Source organism: Paroedura picta, chromosome 2 (assembly GCF_049243985.1).
Source record: "Paroedura picta isolate Pp20150507F chromosome 2, Ppicta_v3.0, whole genome shotgun sequence".
In the NCBI taxonomy this organism is placed as follows: domain Eukaryota; kingdom Metazoa; phylum Chordata; class Lepidosauria; order Squamata; family Gekkonidae; genus Paroedura; species Paroedura picta.
Genome location: NC_135370.1, coordinates 88,297,886 through 88,325,633, shown reverse-complemented (window position 1 = coordinate 88,325,633; position 27,748 = coordinate 88,297,886). Strand labels below are relative to the sequence as shown.

General features: G+C 43.0%; 1 long non-coding RNA gene across 1 annotated transcript in view; it reads right to left on the bottom strand.

The window, feature by feature from the left end:
* Nucleotides 1-27,748, bottom strand: part of LOC143829912 (uncharacterized) — a 56,845-nt gene that overhangs the window by 16,587 nt on the left and 12,510 nt on the right. Inside the window, exon 3 of the long non-coding RNA XR_013228280.1 lies at nt 25,550-25,637. This is a non-coding gene — a long non-coding RNA (uncharacterized LOC143829912). The remainder of the gene's footprint in view (nt 1-25,549; nt 25,638-27,748) is intronic.

The following is a 27,748-nucleotide window of genomic DNA, read 5'->3' as shown; positions in this document are numbered from 1 at the left end:
AATGGACAAAAACCCCAACCCATTAAAAATGCAAATCTGAATGCTATCCCTAGTGCAGAAACATCCCAGTTAAGAATGGCAGCCGCATATCTTGTGAGCTGGATTGGAGCCAGCTGGGTGACCTTGGGCTAGTCACAGTCCTGTTAGAGCTGTTCTCACAAAGCAGTTCTGTCAGAGCTCTCTCAGCCCCACCTATCTCACAGGGGATCTGTTGGGGGAAAGGAAGGGAAGGCAATTGTAAGCCACTTTGGTCTATTATGTACGGCCGCCGTAACGGCAGTTGGCAAAACGCGGAGGAGGAAGAAGTGAGGCAAACCACAAATTCACGGGACAGAACGCAACGGCAGCAAAACCCGGAACAGCCACTGGCTGCGGCCGACGAGGAGGCGATGCAGAGCAAACAGGAGGGGAGGCGAGTTCGGTGCTGACTGAGGCTTGGCCGCCAATCAGGGTGGCCATGACACATGCAGGCTCAGGCCCTGCCGGCAGAACCAAAGGGCATGGAAGGGGAGAGAACAAGCACACCCAGAAGCCTTGTACACCATGGACCTCCCCAATTATGCACACGGCCACTCCGGCGCTGCTTCTGGTTGCGCCCTGGTTGCCCGGTAATCTGCACTTTCTTCCACGTTTCGCTAACACAGCTTTTTCGGCGGCAGTCAACTCTGTGGCCGGCTGCCGTCGCCGGCGTGCATTATTGGTGATTTTAGCTGCCACCATTCCATCTCGAATGCGGACCTTCCACTCCGTGCATACTAGGCCTATGAGAGTTCTTCAAAAATCAGAGTATAAAAGCCTTCTTCCATATCTGGAGCCAGAAGTGGAAGGGATTTGGGGGGACCTCAGTGGAGCCTTCTCTTTAGGCAAATAAAGTTCACCATTTACCACGTGACCACAGAGAATCATTCATGTGGCAAGTAGTGAAGAGAATGTTATCTCTGTCCTACTTTCATGGGTTTCTTATTAGCTGCATGCCTAAATTCTTTTTACTACTTACCAAGATGTTACAAATAAAATTACCATGTGGCCTACTTTCCAAGCTTTCAAAAATCTAACAAAACTTCAAAATCCAGATTTTTTTTTAACCTCAAAATTCTGCATTCAAAATCTGGCATCAAACTGTTGACACTAAATAATTAATGAATCAATACAAAATTTAGTAAATTCTATTGTAAGTTTTCTATCAAATACTACTGATTTCTGCTCCCTGTAAATATCGCTACTCTCAAACACTGTCAAAGGCTGATGGCCAAATGCCATATAGTAGCGATCCCCAACCTGTGGGCCGTGGACCACAACTGCAGGTGGGCCACGGAGGATGCCTTCTCCCCCCCCCCCCCGCCGGCCCTTTACTTCATCCACAATCCAGCAGAGCTCCGGGCCTGTGCTCACTTGCTTGGCAATGGCTGCCTCCCTTCCCAGCCCCAGCAAGCTAGCCTGGCTGAGCAGAAGTGCTGCCTCGGCTTCCCCGCCCACCTGGAGTGCCAGCGCTTAAGGAGCGCTCATTTCCTTGCCGGCTGCCTCCCTTCCCGGCCCCAGCAACCCCGCCTGCCTGAGGAGAAGCCCTGGACTCAAAGGCAATTGGAACTGGGTGAGGATGTGTCTGAAAAGCATGTTAGTTCCTTGTTGACTATAATCCTTGTTGTACCTTTGGCATTTTTAAAAGATCGTCAACAGAGAAACAAGCTCATGGTTCCCATTGACTTGTCATTGTTATGAGTTAAAATTTCTATGAAAATAAAATGTTCCTTATGTTCATTGTTGTGGCGTGTCTGTATCTTATTTTGAAGGGATGTTTAAACATTACCATAGCGATCAGAGAGCGTTAGGGCAGTGGTTGAGAGTAGAGGAGTAAACTACCCCCCTCCACCGGGCCTCAGTAAAAGGCGTTGAGTGGTCCCCAGTGTTGAGTGGTCCCCAGTGATAAAAAGGTTGGGGACCACTGCCATATAGCATCAAATGTTCATTAATGTTACATTCGGCAGTCAGATACTGCCAGATGATATTGCACAACCTTTGAATGTCAAACACTGATGATGAATATATTTGGAGAACATTTTTAAAAGTCTGCAGAGGCAGAGAAATCTCATATAATATTTGATATTACAATTTTAAGGTGTTTTTAAAACATATCTATCTAGTTAACTTACTACCCACTGTGTTAAAAATACTCAGAGCCATGGATGGGGATTCTGGTGGACTTGCTATTATAGACCAAGAAGTCTGACAGATGAGAAGACCTCAGAAAGGTAATCTCATAGCCAGGGATCACACAAATTAGATTCTGGAAAAGTAATTCCTCGACAAATGACTGCTTGAATTTGCTTGTCAAAATACATTCACCAGTTTAAGAAGGAATATGCTGAATTCAGATTCTGGCTATGGTCCCAGCTGTGTACATAGTTTATCTCAGTTTCAGTAAAGCTTTTGATAAAGTTCCACATTATATTCTTGTTGACAAGTTGTTAAAATATGGTACGATCCCATTACTGTTAGGTGGATCAATAATTGGTTAACACATCACACCCAAAGGGTGCTTGTAAATGGTTCTGGGCCCTATGATGTTCAACATATTTATAAATGATTTGGATGAAGGAATAAAGGGGGTGCTTATTACATTTGCAGATGATACTAAACTGGGAGGGGTAGCAAACAGCAGAAGAAAGGCTGGAAATCTGGACTAAAATGAATTTCAATAGTGATAAATGTAGAGTACCACACTTAGGTAGGAAAAATCAAATGCATCATTAGAGGATGGTGGAGACCTGTCTTGGTGAGACTTGTATGTGCAAAAAGTATCTAGGGATCTTAGTGGACCATATACTTAACATGAGTCAGCAGTGTGACTCGGTGGCTAAAAAGACAAATGAAATTTTGGGCTATATCAAAAGACATATAATGTCCAGATCACACAAGGTGATGGTATCGCTTTTTTCTGCTCTGGTTAGATCTCACTTATAGTACTGCATTCAGTTTTGGGCCCCACAATTGGATGTAGACAAACTGGAGCGCATCCAGAGGAGGGTAATGAAGATAATGAGATGTTTGGTGAACAAGTCATATGTGGAAAGGTTGAGGGAGCTTGGTCTGTTAAGGTTGGAGAGAAGACAACTAAGAAATTATATGATGATTTTCAACTACTTGAAAGACTGTAGAGGATGGAGCAGAGTTATTTTTTATTGTCCCAGAGGTTTAGACCAGAACCAATGGGGCTAAACATCCAGACGTTCCTGACAGAGCAGTTCCTGGGAGGTTGGTTCTCCTTTGAAAGTTTTTAAGCAGAGGCTAGATAACCAGCTGATAGAAATGCTGATTCTGTGAATTTAGGCAGATAGTGAGTGGGTGGGCAGAAGGGATTATGTCAGTGATTGGCTCTTGTGGCCCTTTCTTTAATTGCCAAGAGAAATGCCAATCACTGCTTTGGGGTTGGGAGGTGAATTTATTCCAGATCAGATTCGGGGGTGGGGGGAGACATCATTTGGGCATGAAATCGGGGTCACTGTGGGTGGGCAGGTAGTTCTGGGTTCCTTGCATTGTGCAGAGGGTTGGACTAGATTACCCTAAAGGTTGTTGTTGTTAGGTGCAAAGTCATGTCCGACCCATCGCAACCCCATGATCCTCCAGGCCTTCCTGTCCTCTACCATTCCCCGGAGGCCATATAAGTTTGCACCGACTGCTTCAGTGACTCCATGCAGCCACCAAATTCTCTGTCGTCCCCTTCTTCTTTTGCCAAACTCCCATCATTAGGCTCTTCTCCTTCCTTCCTTCTCATGAGGTGGCCAAAGTATTTGAGTTTCATCTTCAGGATCTGGCCTTCTAAGGAGAAGGCAGGGCTGATCTCCTCTAGTACTGACCGGTTTGTTCTCCTTGCAGTCCAAGGGACTCGCAAGAGTCTTCTCCAGCACCAGAGTTCAAAAGCCTCAATTCTTTGATGCTCGGCCTTCCTTATGGTCCAACTTTCACAGCCATTCATTGCAACTGGGAAGACCATAGCCTTGACTAGATGCACTTTAGTTGGCAGGGTGATGTCTCTGCTTTTTAGGATGCTGCCTAGATTTGCCGTAGCTTTCCTCCCCAGGAGCAAGCGTCTTTTAATTTCTTTGCTGCAGTCCCCATCTGCAGTGATCTTGGAGCCCAGGAAAATAAAATCTGTCACTACCTCCATTTCTTCCCCATCTATTTGTCAAGATTTGAGAGGGCCGGATGCCATGATCTTCATTTTCTTGATGTTGAGTTTCAAGCCAACTTTTGCACTCTCCTCCTTCGCCCGCATCAACAGGCTCTTTAGTTCCTCTTTACTTTCTGCCATTAGAGTGGTATCATTTGCATATCTGAGGTTGTTGATATTTCTCCCTGCAATCTTGATCCCAATTTGTGACTCATCTAACCCCGCCTTTCTCATGATGTGCTCCGCCTACAAGTTAAATAGGCAAGGCGACAGTATACAGCCTTGCTGAACTCCTTTCTCAATTTTGAACCAATCAGTGATTCCATGTCTGGTTCTCACTGTTGCTTCTTGACCTGCATATAGGTTTCTCAAGATACAAATAAGATGCTCTGGTATTCCCATCTCTTTAAGAACTTGCCACAATTTGTTGTGCTCCACACAATCAAAGGCTTTAGCATAGTCAATGAAGCAGAAGTAGATGTTCTTCTGGAACTCCCTAGCTTTTCCCATGATCCAGCGTATGTTGGCAATTTGATCTCCAGTTCCTCTCCCTCTTCGAAATCCTGCCTGTACTTCTGGAAGTTCTCGGTCCACATATTGCTGGAGCCTAGCTTGTAGGATTTTGAGCATAACTTTGCTAGCATGAGAAATGAGTGCAATGGTGGGGTAGTCTGAACATTCTTTGGCATTGCCCTTCTTTGGGATTGGAATGTAAACTGTCCTTTTCCAATCTTGTGGCCACTGTTGAGTTTTCCAAATTTGCCGACATATTGAGTGTAGCACTTTAACTGCATCGTCTTTTAAGATTTGAATATTTCAACTGGAATGTTGTCACCACCACTAGCTTTACCACTCTATGATTCAATGATTCTCCTCCTCTGTTATAGGAGCTCCCTTCACCCCCCCCCCCGCTATTCTCTTTAAAAGAATGTGGATATTTTTACTAGTACAGTATTGCTCACTCAGACCCATCAACAGATCCCTCGTGGGGTGAGGGCACTGATCTTGAGACTCCAAAGTGGCCCTCTTGTTTTAAAAAATGTCTAGATAATGTATCACAGTACCAGATGGACAAAAAAACTGTGATGATAGAGAAATTCCTGGAATGCCAGCATTGTTTTGATCAGGAGTAATACTGGATGTGGTTGGAAGAACATGAAAGTCTGGACAAACAGACTGAAATTAAAGGATTTCCACACTCATGAGCCCTGTGACAGAAAATCTTCACCTGATTGCATCCTAAGGCTGAAACTGAATGATTTGCTTCGTGGTGGTGCTGTCCAAGAAAAGAGCTATTTTGTTGCTGTCTAGCCAATATTGTTTAGTAGTAACAACAATAATTTTTACTGTACACCCTTCCCAGTTGACTCAGAACAGGTCACAACATATAAATACATAAAATTTAGAATTATATAACTAAAATATATCTATAAAATTTATATTAAATAAAAATATTTAACATCTTTATGCTCACTCTCGCCCAGCTAGTGTGGGTGCTCGGACTTGGATGCCATCAATATGCAGATATCACGCAGCTATTTCTCCTGATGGATTACTACCCTGATTCACTCCCAGAAGCTTTAGTCAGATGTCTAGAATCTGTGACAGGATGGCTCAAGCAGAGCCATCTGAAGCTCAGCCCTTGAAGATGGAGGCCTTATGGCTGGGCAGAAAGGGTCCAAGTGAGGAAGCATGACTACCCAATCTGGATAGAGTGCAACTGTCAGTGGCTCACTCCACCAGAAGTCTGGGTGTGATTGTAGATGCCTCCCTCTCTATGGAGGTGCTGGTCACAAGAGTAGTGTGGCAGGCATTCTTCCACCTTTGCCAAGCCAAACTACTAGCACCTACTTGGCCCCAGAACACCTAGCCACAATGATCCAGGTGACGGTCACCTCTGGACTGGACTTCTGCAACTTGCTCTATGTGGGCCTACCCTTATCCTTGATCCAGAAACTACAACTGATCCAGAATGCGACAGCCAGGGTCTTCATTGGGACCCCTTGGAGGGTCCACATTTGACCCGTACTCCCACAGTTGCAATGGTTACTAGTTGAATACTGGATTAAGCTTATGATGCTGGTAATTACCTTTAAGGCCATACATGGTTTGGGTCCAGCATATCTTCAAGACCACCTCTCTGTCCATGCCCCTCAAAGAGCACTACACTCGACCAACACCAACTGGCTAATAATCCCTGGCCCAAATGAAGCACACGTGGCCTCAACCATGGCCAGGTTATTCTCTGTCCTGGCTCCCACCTGATGGAATGAGTTCCCAGGAGAGATCCGGGCCCTAACGGAGCTACCACAGTTCTGCAGGGCCTACAAAATGGAGCTCTTCCACCAGACATTTGGTTGAGCTCAATGACAACACCTATTGGGTCCTCAGAACCCCTCCCCTCCAGTTACGCTCACTCTGAGAGTACGGCCATAATGTCACTGTGATTAAATGTTCTGTTGTTCCCTGTGCTATGTTATGATTATTGTTGATGATGCCACATGGTTAATTCACACAGTTATTGAACTATGTTGTATCGTATAACACAATTTATGTTCTCTGTATTGTATAACACAGTTTACATTCTCTCTGAACCACAGTGGAAGGTGATATAAAAATCTAAATAAAATAAAGAAATAATTTAAAAGCCAAATCTTAAAATGCCACTAGAGGTGATTAGGTTGTGGCGGCAGATCAGTATTTTATAAATGGGGAGGGAGGCCAGCAATCTTCAGTGTTAAATTCCTGGCCTCTGCCATGTGGAATTAGTATATCTAAATGTTATCTCTGTAACTAAAATCATGTTGCATGTTAAGAGGGTCCTAGTTACTCATGCCAAAATGGTTGCATAATATTACCACACTGTTAATAATCTAATAGTTGCTTTCTTACTACACTGACTTTCACTTACAGAAACTTTAGATTAGCATCTAAGGCTGTTTAAACACATTTTTGTTTATTGTGCATTCATTTGCAACAGGATGAGACCAGCCTTACACACCCAAAAAATACCATTGTGCTGTATAGATCACCAATAACAATTATCCAGTCATGTGTACATGCAGCCTTAGTGATGATATAGCACACATGTTGTACTATTGCAAGGAAGGGAAAAAGAGAGGTAGCATTTTGCATCTCATAGCAGCTATCCAGTTTCCAGCATGCTTAACTCTTGCCAAAGTGCAGACAAGCAGTAAGCATTTGGTTTACTTTCTTGTTCTTAGGTTCATATGAAAAGGCCCTGTTTCACTGCTGCATTCAACTCATTCCACTAAATAATTTCAGGGAAGGTTATTTTTCAAAGGAGGAATATGTAAGGAGGGCATTTTCTTGTTGCTTAAGTTAATAATTTTCTACTTCCATGCCGAGCCACAAGGCACATGGCATTCTGCCACTGATGACCAGATCAATATCATCATATTTCTGAAACAGTAAAAAGAGAATACAGTGACTCCTTCCAATATAATCTCTTGAGATTTAGAAAGTCCATTGGCTCATAAGAATATAGTGACAATAATACTAAGGAAATTTAATTTAACCAAATTGTTTTCCAGTGATATTAATTCTGTTTTGAAACCACAAGCACAAAAAATGCTATCACTGCCATTGCCCTTCTGTCTATCATTTGCCCTGTATTGGTTGGGGTAAGATAAGGACAGTGCTACAGCATCTTAAGACTTTCCTGAGATTTCCACATTCTGGATTTTACTAAACGAAAATATTTTTCTAACACCTGAAAAGGCAGGCATGCTGCTTTCTGGACAAAGTTCATAGCACATCCCTTAAATAAACTATTGATAATTGAGCTAGGAAAGTGTGACCATGTTGAGCACTGGCTAACCTCTAAAAGAGTGTTCTGTGTTTGGGTTCCTGGCATCTCCACTGAGGCATCTCTTCTCTTGCTGTTGCCAGTGTGGATGCATGCACACACATAAACACACACACACACAGACAAAGTCCATTTGTGAAGCAGAAATGATTCCCTTGTCTTCAGACAGGAAATCTCAGTTCTGATCTTGTATCTATTTCATGTTAATATGATTTCACCACACAGATACAGAAGTTGGTGTTTGGAACAGAAACTAGCACTCTAGAATATCAAGATTCCCCACCTTTATCTAAGCCTTGTGGTTGTAAAGAAAATCCTACTCACAAGCCATCAGAAATCCGTGAGCTCAATAATGGTGTCTTCCACACAGGGGCAAGATGCTGTGTTTTTCCTCACTGCTGGTGTGGTGCAGATAAAGAGTAGAGCAATAAGGCTCTCACATGGCACGTTTCACCAGAATATCCCTGCCCCAATCCCCCAGAAGTCACCCTGCGCCACCTGGGCTTTTGCAGAGTTTTAAAAAATCAGTATTCAAATACTGATATATCAAGGCCAGTCTCATCTCTTTGGGGCCAAGGATCCAAAGAAGGTCTTGGTCAGATTTTGGGGTATGTGAGGTGCATGATGACTTATGTGCCTTTTCCCTTATATATATGTAAGGGAAGGTGCTAGACTATTGTTATAATATTGTTCTATAAATAATGTGCTGTTGTATTGTTATAATGATATACTGATATAAGGTAAAGGTAAAGGTATCCCCTGTGCAAACACCAAGTCATGTCTGACCCTTGGAGTAATGCCCTCTAGCATTTTCTTGGAAGACTCAATACAGGGTGGTTTGCCATTCCCTTCCCCAGTCATTACCGTTTCCCCCCCAGCAAGCTGGGTACTCATTTTACCGACTTCGGAAGGATGGAAGGCTGAGTCAACCTTGAGCCGGCTGCTGGGATCGAACTCCCAGCCTCATGATCAGAGCTTCAGACAGCATGTCAGCTGCCTTATCACCCTGCGCCACAAGAGGCTCTTAATACTGATATAACAATATCCAAATTTGTTTAAAATAAAATAAATACATAAATAACCCTTTGGCCAAGGGAGGAAATGGCTATGCTAACACGTGGGCCAGAAAACTTGAATTTTCTCACCTACATAGCAGCCATCCAAGATTTACTGTGATCTTTCCCAAAACTTTGGAGCAAAGCAGGATTGAAAAAGATGGGAGAAAAAACAAGGAAACCACCAAAGGTGAACAAATGCACCAAGATGCTGAGGAGAAGCAGGAAAAACACGCATTTCCTAAAATTTTGGACTTGGGATAGATAATTTGTGCAGAAGTCATCAATGTCTAACATTGTGTTGTGTTGTATTGCAACACGATTGTGTTATGTTGTGGTTAATATTACCAATGCTGCTGAAACATCAAAAGTAGGAGACACTTATAAAGAGCTTCCGTTGCCCATGTATCACAAGGATATCTTGTGTGTCCTTGTGATATTTTCAATCCTGTTCTCAGATATTCTTTATCTGGCCACCTGCCTTGTTTGTCTGTTACATTCATGTTCCCTCCTTACCTCAAGAGGTTCTGGGTGGTATATATAGAATGTTTCTATTTTTGATCCATGAAGTAATTTAAAATTGTCCTTGGCTGCTTCATGCTAGGATGTGTTTCCACAATGCTCTAATTGCTTATATAATTGTATTTGAAATCACCTTTGCAATAGAGATTCTAGGTGGCGAAGGGTAATATTTATTTTCAATGTTAGCTATTGTTTCCCTTTTACAGTTGACATGCATTGGCTTTGAGACTCCTTCGGGGTACAAAAAAATCTCTTCTTCTGCCTCACCCCAATTTTCTCATGTGATTCTTAGGGCCATTCCGCACGATGGGCAATGTTGCTAAATCTGTGCGCTATTGAAAAGTGCTGCAATCAAAAGCTGCAGGTCTCGGTAACACACACAGCCGTTTCTATCGAAAAAGGCTCTCCCACTAGCGCTGTTCTCGTAACGCACAGGTTTCAGGTCTCGCTGTAAAGGAGGTGATATTTTTTCGTGCTCCTCCCACCCCTGGCTATCAATCAAACAGAGCAGCCAATTAACTGTTGTGTTTGTGCTTCCCTTTAAAAACTGTTTTTTAAAAACCCGAAACACCTGTAGAAACGCATATTTGTTCATTCGATGTATCAGAAAGTCCATTTTCACTGGCGTAGGAGCTGGTGCTTAATTGTTTACATGCTCTTAAAGTTTACATGCTCTCCCCCCCCCCTCCATGCAATTTCTGGCTGAAATCGGGCAGTGCCAAACAGGGGGCTGTATTGTGCTTGGAAATTTTACAGACAATTGCTTGTGGAGGGATTTCACCCAAAGAAGCATCACTTATTCATTGTTTTTGCTGGTTTAATGGGGGGAAATGGCGATCGCGATGCCGGAAGCTCAGGTGCGAGAGCTTAGGGAGGGACATGCTTGCTACCGCTATATTGAGAAAGCACATGTCTTTTTCAGATGTGTTGCAGGTTGTTCTCAAGAGTTTAGTGGTTTTTAAAAGCGCTACAACAAAGCGATTTTTGCGGAAATGTTGCAGGAGTGTTGCAGATTGTGTACGACGTTGTGCGTAATGTTAAAAAATAGCATTACACAATGGTAAGACTTCAGCAACATTAACGCTGTACAGAATGGCCCTTAGGATTTTCTGCCTACCCTGGTTTTTAACTGTATTTTTATGAGCCGAGGTAGCACCCCTATGAATAAGTCAATACTTTTTTTAACACTTTTTTTAAAATCCATTTTTGGCAGAAATACCTCTATGATCCTCTCCCCCTCCCCCACTTAAAAGGCAGACTGAAGTGTGGACAGTTCTCCTTTGTTATGGTAATTCCTACAATTGCTGCAAGGGATTGGAGCCCTTGTAGTCAATAATGAAAACAGTAATTGACTAGTACTTTAAAATATTTAAAGTGTCCACAAACTTTTTGGGATCAGGCAGGCAAAACACAGTCCCATTTATGTTTTCTGGAGGTGGGGAAATGGGGGCAGTATATGTTGAAGCAGCCCTCTCCCGATCATCTAGGCATGCATGTTTTTAAGCCCACTGTTCACACACAATCACTCATCAGGGTCCAGTTACCATTTCCAGCTTCTCACACATCTACCCAGACAGAGAGTCTGAAACACCACTAATCCCCAAAAACGGTTGGTAATGCTGTATTGTTCTAATGTTTCTCCATAGCAACATGGAAGTATTAATTTTTATTGAAAATGCTTTTATTGAAAATGTGTTGTGGTATTACCACATAGCAATATGGAAGTATCTTTTTAAAAAAATTCGGGGCTCAGAGAGGAAGAAAGTTTCAGTCCACAAGAGAACCACTGTGCTGTGATTGGTGGCTTGCTGTGATTGACAAGCCAAGGAGTGGGAGGAGAAATTTGGCTGGTTTTTCCTTGCAGCTTCGTCGGGAGGCAAAAAGCAGCAATGGGGCAGAGGGGACATGCAGGAGGGATCTCCCATAAGGAGGGCTGCAATTGTGAAGTTTGCGTTTGCAAGCAGGAGGACATGCATGTTTTCCCCCTCCATATGGGAATTCTCTTAGGGCACAATTTGCCTATAGCAGTCTTAAACCAGTAGCTATCACACAGAGGCAAAAACTCATGCTTAACATGATCTCGTAAATCAGATGTAGAACTAAAACTTTGTTTATTAAACCTTCCATTCATCCCATATATTTTAGGTGATAGTGAAACATTAAAACAAGCTTGCCAAGACTTTGATTTGTCAGGTATGATAATTTCAGATGATACCTTGTATGTGTTACATGCAAGTTGCAGGTGACTGACAGTGACTAATTTCAAGACGCAACAATTTTATAGAACCCAAAGTTCAGACATCACAGCTGTACAGAATATATTTGACTGACAGCTTTGCTAGATATTTCATTTTCAGTATATTTGTTTGAGTCTGATCCAGCATCTTTAATGAGCCAAGTGGTCTTCTACCTATGGTGCTGTAGCTATTGTACTGACTACATATTCATTGCCTGATTGCTTTCCAGTATATCTGCACTCACTCTGGTGTCCTGCTTTCATGTTCTTTCAATTACTTGAAAAATTTTAAGTTATTCAGATTGAATGCTACTAAGTTCTGGAATTCACATCTCATAAATTGAGATCAATGACTAAACAAACTCAAACCCTACCACACCATGGTGTTGTTTGTTTGTGAAATAGTATTCTGGTACAACTTAGGCTCCAAGAATGCTTCCTCACTGTTAATATGGAAGAAGTCTTATTGGATGATGGTCTCATATTAAGGCCAGATGCGGTAGACTATGGATACAGAGAACAGATTTTTTGAACCAAAAAATACAAGGCTTGCTTCTCAGGAATGCTCTCAACATTATTATTATTAATTTCAAAACTCTTTCCTTCATTCAAAGTAGACTACCAATATAAATAACACCACCCAAAATTAAAATCCAAAACTGCAAATATTGCACCAAACAATAAATACATTAAATAAATACAAAAATACAAAAATAAGAACAGACCATAAGAACGGATCCAGACTTGATGAAATGAAAAAAAAAAGGCTTATGCAACACTGGAAGAAACATCATGCCAAAGCTGATTGAACATAGTCTGAAGCCCACTTTCAAATGTACAAAGTGGCAGTGATGGCAGGTCATCAGTTTTACTTCTCTGCCACTATTGCATCTACTCAGGCCCTCAGTGTGCTGCTTTGAACAAATCAGGAACTTTTAAATTCTGGCCACTAACTGGATTTTGACCCCTTGACAGCTTGTTGTGATCAATTACACTCTGCAGATAAAATTGCCCATTCTACCTGACTTGAATTTTGCATTAAAATGCAGTTGTGGTGAACGTTTCTCAGCTTCTGCTGGTCAATTTTTCTGGGCAGAATAATTGGAGAGGTACCAACCAACATACTGTAGTGGTTATCGTGTTAGACTAGGATCTGGTAGACCCACATGTAATCCCCATTTTACCCTGGAATCCTTTGGGGGGGGTGGGGGGTGACCTTGGTCCAATTATACACTTACAGCCTAACCACAGGATTGTTGTGAGGATAAAATTCAGTCCCTCTCTGACTGGATATGGCGCCTTCCCTTTTTATGGCTCCAACCCCACCTGACCTGGATCTGGTATCCTTCTACCTACTTTATCTGGGGGATATGAAAGGAAATGGAAATCTCCCTTACATCTCCCCCCTGCCTTCATGCCCTGCTCCTTCCCCGTGAAACTCAGGGTTGTCTCATCTTTTCTCATCCTGGCCATCTCCAAGGCTGGGCTAAGTTTCACCTTCTGACCTTGTCCCTCTGTGCTGCTGCCTGGCTCCAAGCCATCTTCTTGTTTGGGATGGGGTGCTCTGTCTGGGTCCTGGCTGCCTCCCTCTCCTGGCCTTCCTCAAATGAGTGAGTCAGCCCACTGGCTGGCCATGATTCGGGCAATCAAGGTGGGGTCAAGTTGAGACCAGGCACTAGTTCCCGACAATATAAATGAAAACATGTATCCCCAGACATTATCTCAGACTGCATACTCATTTTGGTCCACAGCTTTATATGAATCAGAGCAACTGTTTTGTACATCTCAAAGAGTGCTGATACGTAATTAATCAAAATAGAATTTTTAATTCTAAAAGCCATTTTTCTGTTTCTGAAAAAGACTGTAGATTTTATCCCATCACTCAGCAGCAGGCAGCATGTCCCACCAATACAAACATGCCCCATCAGTGCCAGAAGCTCCTTCATCCATGAGTCATGGCTTGTGGCACACACAGCTAAGGTGAGTGGCAGGAAGCAACTTATTTTTAACAACTAGCTGCAAGTTGCAGGAAGATTACCAATATGAAGGACAGGAATTCATTACAAGCGCTAGGGTCCAAGGCCATTGCATTCATGAATACAACGGGCACTAGATTGTGTGTGTGTGGTGGGGGGGGGATGGAAGAACACTGCAGATGGCCTCCCCCTCCCCCCAGGACCTGCAAAGGCTGCAGGCAGCTGTTAGGGAACTCACTAGCAGGGGCAACTCTCACGCAGCAGGGATCTGCAGCCTCTGAGCCTCAGAGGGAAATGGATGAAGGAGGGGCTGGTCAGGGATGGGAGAACGGAATGCAATTGGCTGGCCACTGGACAGGAAGGCAAGCCAGTTGGAAAAGGAGGCACTCGGGGGGAGGGAACAGTTGCCCTTAAGCCATGAGACACGGTCCTCCTCCGAGTCCTTACCAGAAATATATTATGTGGAACAGATTGTCAACTATTTTCAAATATTTTGCAATGTTCCATTGACAGTTATAATCTAGATCTCTTACTTGTCTGTTTTAAGTCTTTGGATCTGAAAGGGTCTCATGCAACAGCAAGGCTTTTTAGTTCCAAAGAGTCATGTGGCTTAGTAGTACATAGAACCATCTATTGGGTGCCTAGTCCTCTTCTCCACCTTCTCTTAAATACCACAGCTCCTGCTGGGCTAAACTGAGTCATGGATGATTTTACCTACTGGAAAATGATCTATGCATATCCCAAGAGAGCCTGGGTAAAAGTACACAATTAGTATGCCATTTTTTGATGGCAAAGAACAATTTGAATGAGTGAAATAATTGAAAGACTCCTAGATTCTACAGTACAAATTTAGCCAAAAAACGGTGTTTCCTGGATGTTATATTGCAACATTCTGGCACATGCCTTGGAATACATTCACGTCACACTGCAGAGTTGCAGCAAACTATGTTCTTTCCCCTCTAGCCCAGATCCCTTCAGGAATTAATGTTGAGGGTTTTTTGGTTTCCACCTTTCTCCATGGCTGAGGACAAAAAAAAATGAAGGTCATTAGAGGAAGTTTGTGATGTCATATATACTTCAGGGCTCACACTGATCTTTTTGGTTCAGTGATTGGCCTTGCAATTACCCTGACATCTTTCCAGTGAGGACGAAGATTATGGCTCATTACTTGAGTTGACTCAAGATTTCCTGGGATATGATGAAGCTGCGAACACTGACACTTGATGTTGCATTTCTGTACTTACATAATTGTGTCATTCTCTCATATTATATCATTTTTTTAAACTGCAAAATGCAGATTATCCAAGCAGATTGGTAGCCATTATCTAAGGACTACTTAGATGGTCACCAAAAGGATAGGATTTTTTAAAAACCCCACAACATTGGTTTATGACTGATTTAAAAAAAAGGTAAAGGTATCCCCTGTGCAAGCACCGAGTCATGTCTGACCCTTGGGGTGACGCCCTCTAGCGTTTTCATGGCAGACTCAATACGGGGTGGTTTGCCAGTGCCTTCCCCAGATATGGCTGTATTCACACAATGAGTCACCATTTTTCCTGCATGCCACCAGAAGGCTTCTGGTTAGTGTGTTTTTCAAAAAATCAACAATTGTTATTGCATTATTGTGATTAAACTTTCTACTGATGTATTACTCTAATTTCCAAGTCTCAGATTTCATTTATTTTTTTAAATAAGTCTCTAACCCCATCAACTGTGGAGTTACAAGGATAAAGGTATTGCCTTCACCTTTTCCCTTATAATTCTGGAATGGCGAGGGCTAGTTCCACCATCTCACAAGTAAGATGGATGGATGCTGTGAAGGCCCATTTCTTCCAGGAGGGCCTCAGTCTGGAGATCCTCAAATGGATATTGCAGTAGGACAACACACAGACCCTGATGGGTTGGTTGCGCCTGGCAGGGGACATCAAGAACCAGCTGCAGGTATGAAAATTATCAAATAGCACCAGGCCAGGGCCAAAGTGATAGAGAACATAGCCAAACCATCTTACAAGCCAGAACGGTGCAAAGGAGTTTCTGGCAAGATGGTGGAACAAGCCTGTCACCCAGGATGGTGGTTTGTGCCTAGTCTGTGATGCTGCGGAGCTCTTCCTGGTGGAATGCCCGAAAACAAGCCCTGCCTGAGGTGACTTGGTCAGTGTGGCTCCCCATCCCATGGTGTGGGGGGAACAGAAATGGGAAGAGGAGGCTCGTTGAAAGTCAGGAGGACATCCTGACTAGGCCCTGGCCAAGTCAGAGACTACCTCTTTCCTGGATGAGTCACTGGACAGGGAGCCCTGGGAGGCCTTGCAGCCAGGAAATAGGCATGACCTGCTGTAACACATGCATGACAGCAGGTTCAGAGAAGGGGCGCTTGCTATGTCATGTTAAGTGCACTGGTACTGGTTCTGGTGACTCTGGGCAGACCCCTCAAAGGTCTCTGGATTAAATTGCATAGGATCCTAAACTTCAGCTGCATATTGAAACCCGGCCAACATGGCAACAGCATCTTGGAAATATGGTGAAGGTGACAGCAAAAAAACAAAAACAAAACCCATATGTAATGACAAGAGAGGGAGTATGTAAGCAGCTCATTAACTATTACTGCACACTGGGTGATAATACAGAAGTCTTTTCAATGCATTCTAAGAGATCAAAGTGGTGATTCCAGTTTGTGTTAATTATGAAAGAATAAATAATAAATAATGCAGAGCAAAGTGTTTCTTTATGACATGCACTGCAGGTTTATTGAAATCCTTCATACCTTAATGAACTCATTTCATGTTCAATGAGGAAGAAACCCATGAGTGTTGATGTTTCACATAACTGAGCTGAATGTATTCTCTAGTTACATGTATTCAAGGTGGTGATGGTGAAAACTGCTCTCAAATTACAGCCAACTTATAGTGACCCTGTACAGTTTTCAAGGCAAGATTTGTTCAGAGGTGGTTTTCCACAGCCTGTGTCCACATTGTGACCCTGGTATTCTTGGTGGTCTACCATCCAAATGCTAACCAGTGCTAATACCGCCTCTTTTATGAGATCTGATTAGATGGGGCTAACTTTGTCTGTCTGGTCTGGCATGAAACTGATGAAAATGCCGTAAGATCAGTTTCATGTCAGGGGGATTAAAAGTTGTTTCTGTGTTGCCTGTTGAGTATGAAAGTGCAAGATAAGTTGATGTTGGTAAGATAATAGAAGACAATTTGCTTACAAGGTGGCAGAAAGGAAATATATGTTGTCTTGGACACCAGTGAATCATAGAAGCTAAGAGCAACATACAAATGTATGTCAATAAGATAAATAGAAACAGAATTTTTAAATAATGTATTTTCATTGACATCTCTTAGGGGTAGGGACTGGGAAGGGAGGGAAGGAAGGATATTGACAGTTTTGAAATATTGCATTTGCTTTATTTGCATGCAGATGGATTGGCAAAAGATCTTTACTAAGCTTTCTAAAAACCCGCATGATAGATACCCTCCTATCTTCATCTGGCAAGCTTTTCTACCACATTGAGGCCACTACTGAAATTAATCTGGAATAACCAGCAGTTTTCATCTCTGAAATAGTATCCTTACTAGATACCAACTAAGCAGAGTTGCCATAGGAGGACACAATGGTTTTTGCCGTCTTACAGATATATGGGTCCCAGCCATGAAGGACTTTATTATTTTATAGATAATAATTGTGAATTGAACCTGGAAACTAATTGATAACCTATAGACGTTTTGTAACAAGATGTAAAGTGTGCAGTATACATTGCATCTTATCCTTATTAGTAAATGTGCTGCTGCATTTTGAACAAATTTAAATTTCTGAATTGTCTTCACAATAGTCCCATGTAAAGGGCCTTACAATTATTCAGTCTCAAGGTTACTGTGACAGGCATCAGTGTGACCAGGTCAGCTAATTGTTATGTTCCATGCACAATGAAGATGGGAAAAAGCTTTATTCCTTGCTGAGCTTACCTGTTTTTCTAATAATAAAGCAGAACTCAGCATGACCCTCCCAGCACATGAGACCACAGAGATTTCTAGAGCACCCCTACAGAATAAAGCCCATGTCACCAGCTCCTGAAACATTCTGGGCCTTTCCAGTGATGGTATGAAACGGTTTAATCCACTTCAGTGTGATCCTCTACTTCCAAGGGTCTTGACAGGAGCCCTGGTAAATATACTTCTGCTTTTTTATATTCTTATAGTTGAGAGCATGAGTCCTCATGTCAGAGATCAAAACTTGCTTCAAGGATCTTAGCAGATATCCACGTTAGGATTCAGGAGGCCTACCTGGCCTTGTCAGGAGCTAAATCTCAGTCCACTGGGGACAAATGATGTTCTAAGACAGTGCTAACCAGACCACCTACATTTTAAGCCTTTCATCATCTTTTATTAGATCTGTACAAACAAGTGGACATCCTTCTGCCCATCCCTTAGGCCTATGTATTTTCTCTATAGAACGCTACTGCCCTCCTGTGACCGCATAGCAATAATGACAATCACAACACTAAAATACTCTGCATACATATACAAGTGGAGAGACCTGCAGGGGCTTGCAGGGGCATTTTGTTTTCCAATCCTCCTCTATTTCTTCTTTCCCTTTCCTGAACCACCCCCCCCCTCGGTACTTTCTTCCCTTTTCCTCCTCCCCTCCACATCTACTAGCCATCCTATATTTATCTGCCATCCTAACTTCAGCTTTCTCTCCATCCCGTGACAACCTCTACCAGGAAAACTATGTCTCAGTTGCTCAGCCAAAGACCCAGTTGCCCAGTGCCAGCTGCTGAACCAGGCACAGTTGGGCAATGGGGAACTAACAATGACTTACAAAGGATATCCATTCTCCCCTCTATCCTCCTCCCCACGCTATTTCCTCTTTCCCTTTTCCTGACAATTCCTATATCTTTCCCTGCTTCCTTCTCTTCTTCCCACCCACTGGCTAACCTTTTTTCTGCCCTCCTCATCTTGAGCTATATTAACTATTTATTCTTATAGCCCACGCTTCTTCACAGGGGACCAAAAGTAGCTTCCATTGTTCTTCTTGCTTCCATTTTATCTTCAATGCAATCATAGATCAGTTAGACTGAGAGTCTGCAACTGACCCAACATCACCCACTGAGGACTACAGAAGAGTGGTGATTCAAAGCTGGGACTACCATATCCTAGTCTGACAATACACCACACTGCCTGTTGAGAGGTGGCTACTATAGAACAGTGGCAAACAGCCATTCCTGGGTAAATCAATGCCGCTTGAGCCTAGTGATTGCTGCTGGGCCAGGCCTCAATAAATCCTCATTCAGAGCCTAATACAATCCTGGAAAGATTCATTCTCCATTTATTGCCCCATTTATTCCCCATTTATTGACAGAAACCAAAGCTTAAAGGCTAGCAACAGCCATTGAGAGCATTCATTTCTTAAAGCTACAGTGGCTGCTTCTGTTATTTTGAGGGACTAACCTTCCCCACACCTTTTGGGGGGGGGGATTTCAGACTTTATAGCAAACCTGGGGCATTTTCCAGGTTTGTAAAAATATCTATCTTGTCTGTTCATGGCTCCACAGGTTTGGCTGTGTTGAGAATAAAATGTATTGATATACATTCAGATACAATGATATTACACATAGGTGTTCTATCAGAAGCTTGGTAATCTTCCTGTTTTGAAGAGAACCCTCTTCCTAGATTATTTGTTTAATGGCATTTCAAGGACATTTATCACTAGATGGTTCCTGTATGAATCTGGAAGATAAATTCCTGGGATCATTTACTTACAAACAACTCTGTGGTTATTAATTGAAAACTCTATATAGTTGCCATAGGCTGAAGTTAAATTTTTTTGTAAAATGACAAGAAAACCTGGAAGTTATGAATTTGCAGTGGTGTATTTCAGCACCTGTGCCTTAAACAGGGCTAATGGGGGCTAAAGATTCCCTCAGAATTCCCTCAGCTTCGTTTCTGTACAGATAAATAAAGGTGAATGGACTTGCAAGCCTAGTCAAACTGCTCTCTAATTAGAATACAAAAATGATATATACATCCTAGTATAGTGGCAATGGGAAAACAGTAAGAGATAGGCAGAGAATAATTTTGATTTATTTATTATTATTATTATTATTATTTATTTGATTTGTATGACCGCCGCTCTCGGAAACCGGCTCGCGGCGGTTCACAACATTTTAATACAAATACAATATATTAACCATTAAAATTCCCCATTAAAACCCCATTAAAACCCCATTAAAACAATGACTAAGTCACAATGATGGCGATTAAAACTATTCCCGTACAGGCCCACTGGATGAGCAGAAGGGAACGGAGGATAATTGGGCATAGGATGGAACACTCTGGGGAACCAGGTCAGTTTAGTACTGGCCTCCCCCCTCCGGGGAGAGGGGTCCGATCTTATTTGATATTTAGGATATTTTAGGGCTAGCATTCACTTCCCAAACCATGATATACATGAATATACCTAACCAGAATTTCATTCCAGTACTGCTCTCCTAATGGGTGCGTGACACACAACATTATAAAAGTAAGGTTCCATGTGCTGAAATAAAAGCAACAGTGAGTGAAGGGTTAAAAATCCTCATTAAGAGAGAGCCAAAGTAACAGGTTGCTCCAAGTGCTCTGATTGGCCAGCAACAGCTGGGAGGGAATTGTTATAGTAATTGTATCCTGGAGGAAATTAATTCTTATTTTGATTTGCATACTGACAGAATCTGTCTATGTTTAACTGAACATCAACTCTGAGGAGAAGCTTTAGTTAAATGAAAGAATCTTTACTAAAGGCTGAAAGCTGATCCACACAATGTCTGAAGAACTGAAACAGATATTTCAGCAGAAAGAATTTGGCACTTAAAAGGAGAGAGAAGAATTCTTTTAAGGAGAGAAGGAACCCTGCCCATTAGAAAAATGAAAACTGGTGTGAGAATTTTCTTAGATGTTTGTTAGAGAAAGTTTGCTGTAGTCTCCTCAGAAGTCAGATGAAAACTTCTAGGAAGGGAAAGTGGAGGTAAAAGCTTAAGATACCTGCCTTTCAGAAACCAGGGAGTTCAGAGGAACTCATAAAGATAAAAACAAAACTCGTGTGCTTTGAATAAATACAGGTTCTATAACCTCACAGTGCTAAGAAACTTAAGAACTAAAGAAAGTTTAAAGAAACCTCTCAAAAATCAACTGACAATGATTCTCATCCCTTATGTGGAACATCTAAATAAGGGACAAGAATCCTTGTCCCCTGCCCAATCCCTCCTCCCCTCCACACACACCCCACTCTCTTTCCCTACTTGTGTGTGCGGGTCCTGGGTGCAGTGGCTGGTGCAGCCTTGGTGGCTGGGGCCTGCACTGAGGCATGCTTGCTGCCATGGCCCCTGCCAGTCTTCTAAGGCTTCTCCCACTTTCTGGAGCATGGGAGCAGCCTCCAAAGCCTAGGGGAAGTGGTGGCAGCACACTGAGCCACAGCAATGAGGCAAGCTTGCCTCATTGCCTCAATTTCTTCCATTCACTGGAGCATGGGAGTGGCTTCAAAAGCCTAGCAGAGGCAGCACCAGACCAGTGGCCCCGCCATTCTCCCAAGGCTTATCCTGGTCTCACCAATCACTGGATTGTGGGAGCAGACTCAAAAGGCTAGGGGAGGTGGTGGCAGCACAGCAAGCCACAGTGCTATGGCACACTTGCTGCCACCACTCCTGCCAGTCTCCCAAGGCTTCTCTCAGTCTCTGGAGTATGCTAGTGGCCTCGGAAGCCTCATGGAGACAGTGCCAGCACAGTGAACCCCTGTGCTGAGGTGCACCTCCTGCCACTGCCCTGCCAGTCTCCCGAGGCTTCTCCCACTCACTGGAACATAGGAGCAGACTCAAAAGGCTAGTGGAGGCTGCGCTAGCACAGTGAGCCACAACACAGAGGTGCACTTGCCAACTCTGGCCCCTCAAGTCTTCCAAAGCTGCTCCCGCTCCTCGGATAGTGGGAGTGGCCTCGGAAGCCTTGTCGAGGTGGTACCAGCAAAGCGAACCTCTGTGCTGAGGTGCACTTGCTGCCACTGTCACCACCAGTCTCCAGGGGTTTCTCCCACTCACCAGAGTGCAAGAATGAACTCAAAAAGCTAGCAGAGGTAGAGCCAGACCAGCAAGCCACAGCACTGAGGTGTGCTTGCCTCCGCTGGCCACTCAAGTCTTCTGAAGCCGCTCCTGCTCCTCGGATGGTGGGAACACCCTTGGAAGACGGGCAGCGTTGGCAGCATCAGAGCAATGAGCATACCTCAATATCAATAAACCTCTCAAAAGCAAAGATCTGATTTGTATTTAAAATTTTAATTTCTTCATTCCTCAAATAAAATCTTTTCTTTGTTGGTTGTTAACAAAATGTCTCCAGACTGACGCAGCCAGCAAATATATCTGCATTGAAAAATAATGCTTTTATTGGAATCTGATCTTTCCACTCCTTCTCCTCCTCTTTGTCTCCTCCTGCTTGTCTTGAAAATCCTATCTGAGGGTGAGGGGGATGATTATGAATGAAATGGAGCATAGCATAGGGGCTGCAGCAAGGAGTGGGTATCAAAAGACATTGGAGCAAGCTAGAAATAATACAATGAATACTTCAATCCATCCTTCTGTCCTGCAGCAAGATATGAAATATCCTAACAATTTCTTGTCCAGTTTTCATAGAATCATAGAATGATAGTTGGAAGGGATCTCCAACCCCACACACAATTCAGTCCAACCCCACATACAATTCAGGACACTCACAACACTATTGCTCATCCACTGTAGCCTGCCACCCCGCTGAATCTTTACAGAATCATCCTCTCCGTCAGACGGCTATCCAGCCTCTGTTTTAAAATTTCCAAAGATGGAGAATCCACCACCTCCTGAAGAAGCCTGTTCCACTGAGAAACCTTACGCTTGATGTTTAGATGGAATTTCTTTTGAATTAATTTCATCCAGTTGGTTTTGGTCTGTCCCTCCGGCGCAAGAGAGAACAAGTCTTCTCTATCCTTTATACAGCTGCCTTTTAAATTCTTAAAGAGGGTTATCATATCCCCTCTCAGCTGTCTCCTCTCCAGACTAAACAGACCAAGCTCCCCCAACCTTTCCCCATACATCTTGGTCTCCAAACCCCTTACCAAAGTTGTTGCCCTCTTCTGGACACACTCCAGTTTGTCTACATCCCTCTTCAACTGGGGTGCCCAAAACTGATCATATTATTCCAAGTGAAGCTGAACAAAGTGATACCTGGACCATGACCTGGACACGATACTGTATTTGATACAGCCCCAAATCCCATTTGCTTTTTAGCCACCAAATCACATTGCTGACTCATGTTCAATGTACTAAGACTCCTAGGTCCTTTTTGCACATACTACTGCCAAGACAAGTCTCCCCATCCTATATTGGTGTATGTAGTTTTTCCTGCCTAAATGCAGAACTTTACATTTGTCCCTATTGAATTTAATTTTATTCAGTTTAGCCCACTTCTTGAAACTATCAAGATCATCCTGTAACCAGATTCTGTATTCTGTTGTGTTTCCTACCCCTCCCAGCTTAGTATCATCTGCAAATTTAATAAGTACCCTCTCTAATCCCTCATCCAAATCATTTATAAATATGTTGAACAACACAAGCCCCAGGACAGATCTCTTGTCACTTTTCTCCAAGAGGATGCTGAACCATTAACAAGCACCCTTTGGGTACGATCTGTCAACCAGTTATTGATCCACCTGACAGAATTAGGATCCATACTACATTTTACCAACTTGTCAACAAGGATATCATGTGGAACCTTATCAAAAGCTTTACTGAAATCCAGATAAACTATGTCCACAGCATTCCCCCAATCCAGGAAGGTAGTCACTTTCTCAAAAAAAGAGATAAAGTTGGTCTGACATGACTTGTTCTTACGAAACCCGTGCTGAGAAATCACAGCTCTCTGTTCCAGCTGCTCAAGGACCAACTGTTTGATGATTTGTTCCAAAATTTTGCCAGCTACAGACGTCAGGCTGATGGGTCAGTAGTTACTCAGATCCTCCTTTTTCCCTTTCTTGAAGATGGGGACAACTTTTGGCCACTTCTAATCATCTGGCACCTCACCTGTTCTTCAAGAAGCATCAAAAATAATTATGCAAACAAATGAAATATGATGAGTTGCTGGAGCAGTGTGATTTCATTTGCTTAATAATTCCAGTGCCAAAGTCTAACATACTAAATGTGACAGGTACACTTCAAACAGCAGAGGAAAAAGACCAGACCAATCCATTTCAAATGTCAAATGATTCAGAAAAGATCAATAAAGGAAACAACAACTCATTCTGCAGGACATCTACTTCAAAGGAGAGTGAAAAGGAAGAGTGATGGGCCAAGTTTCTGATTCTCCAGAGTGGACCTGCGGCAAGTGACATTGGCATAGACACAACTTCCTCTGCAAATTGAGTTGGCTTCTATGGAGCCAGTTTATGGATCTCTATGAAACGTATTTGGGCCTGGATACTTCATGCCTTCAAACTCATTACCTTGGAATGTAGTTCTGGGTAAACAATGAGGAATCAGTGCCATACTGGAGCTGTCCAGCTTACATATCAACTGAGGGCCAAGAAAATCTGTGCTCACGCAAAGGCAATAGGAAGTTACCAAAGTGCCGCTGAGAGAGATGAGAATGCAGACAACAACAATTGGTATAGCCTTGTGAGTGGGATGGCCACTGAAGGAAGGAAACATGAAGCTTGTTTACAAGACCAGAAGAAATGGAGAGTAGCAAATACCAAAGGCCAGTGGTTTTTTCTTTCTTCCCTCAAAAGTCACTAAGAGTCGGATACTTGACTGTGCTAAGTGTAAACAAGTGAAGAAGGACACAAAGAAAGCAGGGCAACTTCAGAGGTTATAAAAATATCATTTTGTATAATTAGATTGAATCAAAACACATGACTCTGTTTGGAAGAAGTACTTGTTTTGCTCTCCTTTTAAACTTTTTTTTTCATTTACAAAAAATCCCAGATAAACAAAAGCCCTAGGATATTGGATGGCTGTTGCCACATTCTTCCAAAAGCAACCAAACAGAGAAAATACATGCCTTTGGAGGCTGCCCTGGCTGCTTTGCATGGTCTTGCTTTCGTCATCTCTCTCTGCCTCACACAGTATGGTTTCACCAGTTCCTGTCCTTTCCCTAATGTGTGGCATGCTCTTGCTGAGTCTGGTTCAACATCACCTCCCATAGAGGTCATATTTTGCTAAGTAATATAGGGCCTACACTGTTTCATCTTACAGTCAGAGTCTGTATGTTTCCTCAATACCTATGTTTCCTGAGGACTTTTCCTCCAAGTATAATCCCCACTTTATTCAATGGAAGTTGCTTCCAAATAAACGTGCAGAGGATTATGTTAATTCTTTCATCACTGAATTACCTTAATGCACTTAGGTTGGCTCTGACACATTTTAGTACACGTCCTGCATGGTGCAAGAATGAGTAATGTAAAACCATCAGTTTGCACCTGTAGCTCCCCAACACTAGCCAAAGAAAAACAGCAAGACTGTCAGAATTTAGCAACGGTGTGCCACTGTGTTTTCAGACACAGAGAAAACAAACTCCAGCATTAGATGACACTTCAGTACATAGTGCCGTCATTTATACACTGGCCACAATCCGGAGAAGTTTTCATACAGTGGTCTTCAGTGTTGCCAGCCAGCCTGAAAAAGTCAAGCATGGTCTGCTCTTGTATCTGAATACACAGAAGCCAGCCGGTGAAGTATTTTCTGGCATGAAGCTAAACAATGTTACCTACTGATTGATGCAGGAGACAGCTGCAAGAATCCATTGTACCCCTTTTGGCTATGTATCTGCTTCCGTGCAAGATTCTTCCCAGGTCCCTCCTGCTGGAAAAGGTGATGGTAATTGTTAGTTCTGGTAACTCTGTTTGTTCATTGAGAGAAGGAGGGTTCATCCCTCATAACTATAGTCAATTCTGACAGCATCAATTCTGAAAAAAACATCACCTTTGCAGTCCTAAGTCACTGCCTTCTAAGTACTTGCATAATAATAGGATGATAATCTGAAAAAGTGATCTAAGTACAAAAAAATAGTTTCCATGAATGAATCCTTCGAAGATTAGGACAACAGAACACTGTAGGACTGCATTGAAAGGGGTATTTAGGGGGGGGGATGTTTCATAGTACCCCTCAGGAGAAAAGCTAAGCCCAGTTCAGGGGACGGTAACATCACAAAAGGCAATTGTTCATTTGGTCTGCATCTCTTGAGTAAAGACGTGAAAGGGCTATGGAAATACTATGCACAGTGACTTAATTGCATTTTTGACATAACCTAATCCTTTCAGCTATCTGGTGTAATGTCTCATAAAGAGACAGGTTTCCTGAATACTCATCAATGCAGCCACCTCATGGTTTGTATTCAGACAGTGTTGCTATTACATTGCTTGGTCACAGTGTTAAAGGCTGATTCGTGCATGCAGAGTCTCATGTGAAATCGTCCTGCTCTCTATATCACCTCAGAATGTGGAAGGTGTTTGCTTCAAAGGATGAAGTCCTCAAGACAGAGAAGTTGTAAATTATCTACCCTATGGGAAGAGAATTCTATGAAACTATTGTTTGGAACACTATTAAGGAGGAGAAAAACTAAACTGCTTTCAAAACAAAGGTGTGCCCTAATGTTCTCCAGTAGCTGACTGGTTACTATTCATTACTAAAAGTAAAATTCTGGAGGGAACTAAACCTACAGATGGCCTGTATGGCCCCTTCCAACTCTATGATTCTACTCACAACCTCAAACGCTGGGTAGCCTAATCTCACCAGCAGATGTCCTGTCCATGACACAATGAGTGCCCACTGAAAAATATTGAGGACTCAGAGCAATGTCCCATTCCCCACAAGAACCCACAGGAAAAAAATAAGTCATGTGCTATGGATTTTGCATGTGTGCTTCCCTCATGCTTATAAAATCTCTGTCAGCAGAGAGGAATAGAACAGTTAGATTTGAGTCCAGTAGCACCGTAGACACCAACAGGAGTTTCAGTATATATACTTTCAAAAGTCAAAGCTCCAAGCTCTAAGGTGCTACTGGACTCAGATCTAAGTAATCTACTGCAAACCAGCGTAGCTGCCCCCTGACACTATCGATCTGCAAGTCCTTGGCTAAACCCCTATTCTCCAACATTGCAAACATGGATACTAGTGGTTGCCTAACACTTATTGGGCTCAATTTAAAGTATTGGCTATCTGTCTGGAGTCCAAGATGAACTACAAACTATGTAAATAAAAAATAAAAATAAATAAATAAATAAGTTTGGTGGAAAGCTCATGTCTTCCACTCCTGATGAACACTTGAACAAAACCATTTTCTGATACTCACTACACATGAATAGTCATTAAGACACATCACCCTTCCCCTTGTACAGTAAGACACACTGAGTCACACTGATCAGAAAATACCATTTACAATAACAATAATGATTATGGTGTCATGTCGAAATGAAGAAACTGAAGCTGAACTCTGATGGAAAGGGGGAAGGGAAATCTCAAAGGCTTCCCCTTAGAACAGTGGTTCTCAGCCTTGAGGTCGGGACCCCATTTGGGGTCGCCTGGCCCCTTCCCTGGGGTCGCCAGGTTGCCCACAGCCACAATGGCAGGCGGCAGCGTGTGGAGGCATGTGGTGGTGGTAGAGGCAGTGGCTGGCAGCCAGCGGAGGTGGGCAATGGCTGCCTCAATGCCACCTCGATTGTTGTGCGCATGCTTTTGTACACGCATTCCCAGCGCCCCAATGGCTCCTTCTGCAGCTGTCCAGCCTGCCCGGAGGGTTGCACCAGCGCCTGACAAAGAATGTGCCAAAATGCTTCGCTCAGCTCTTTCAGAGCTGGCAAGAAAGCGACCCGCTCCCCCTGTGGGTCCAAAGTCACCCCATCCCACCTGACTCCATCCAGCAAACCCCGCATGCTCTGCAGCAGGGCTTCCGCGGAACCCCCCATAGGTAA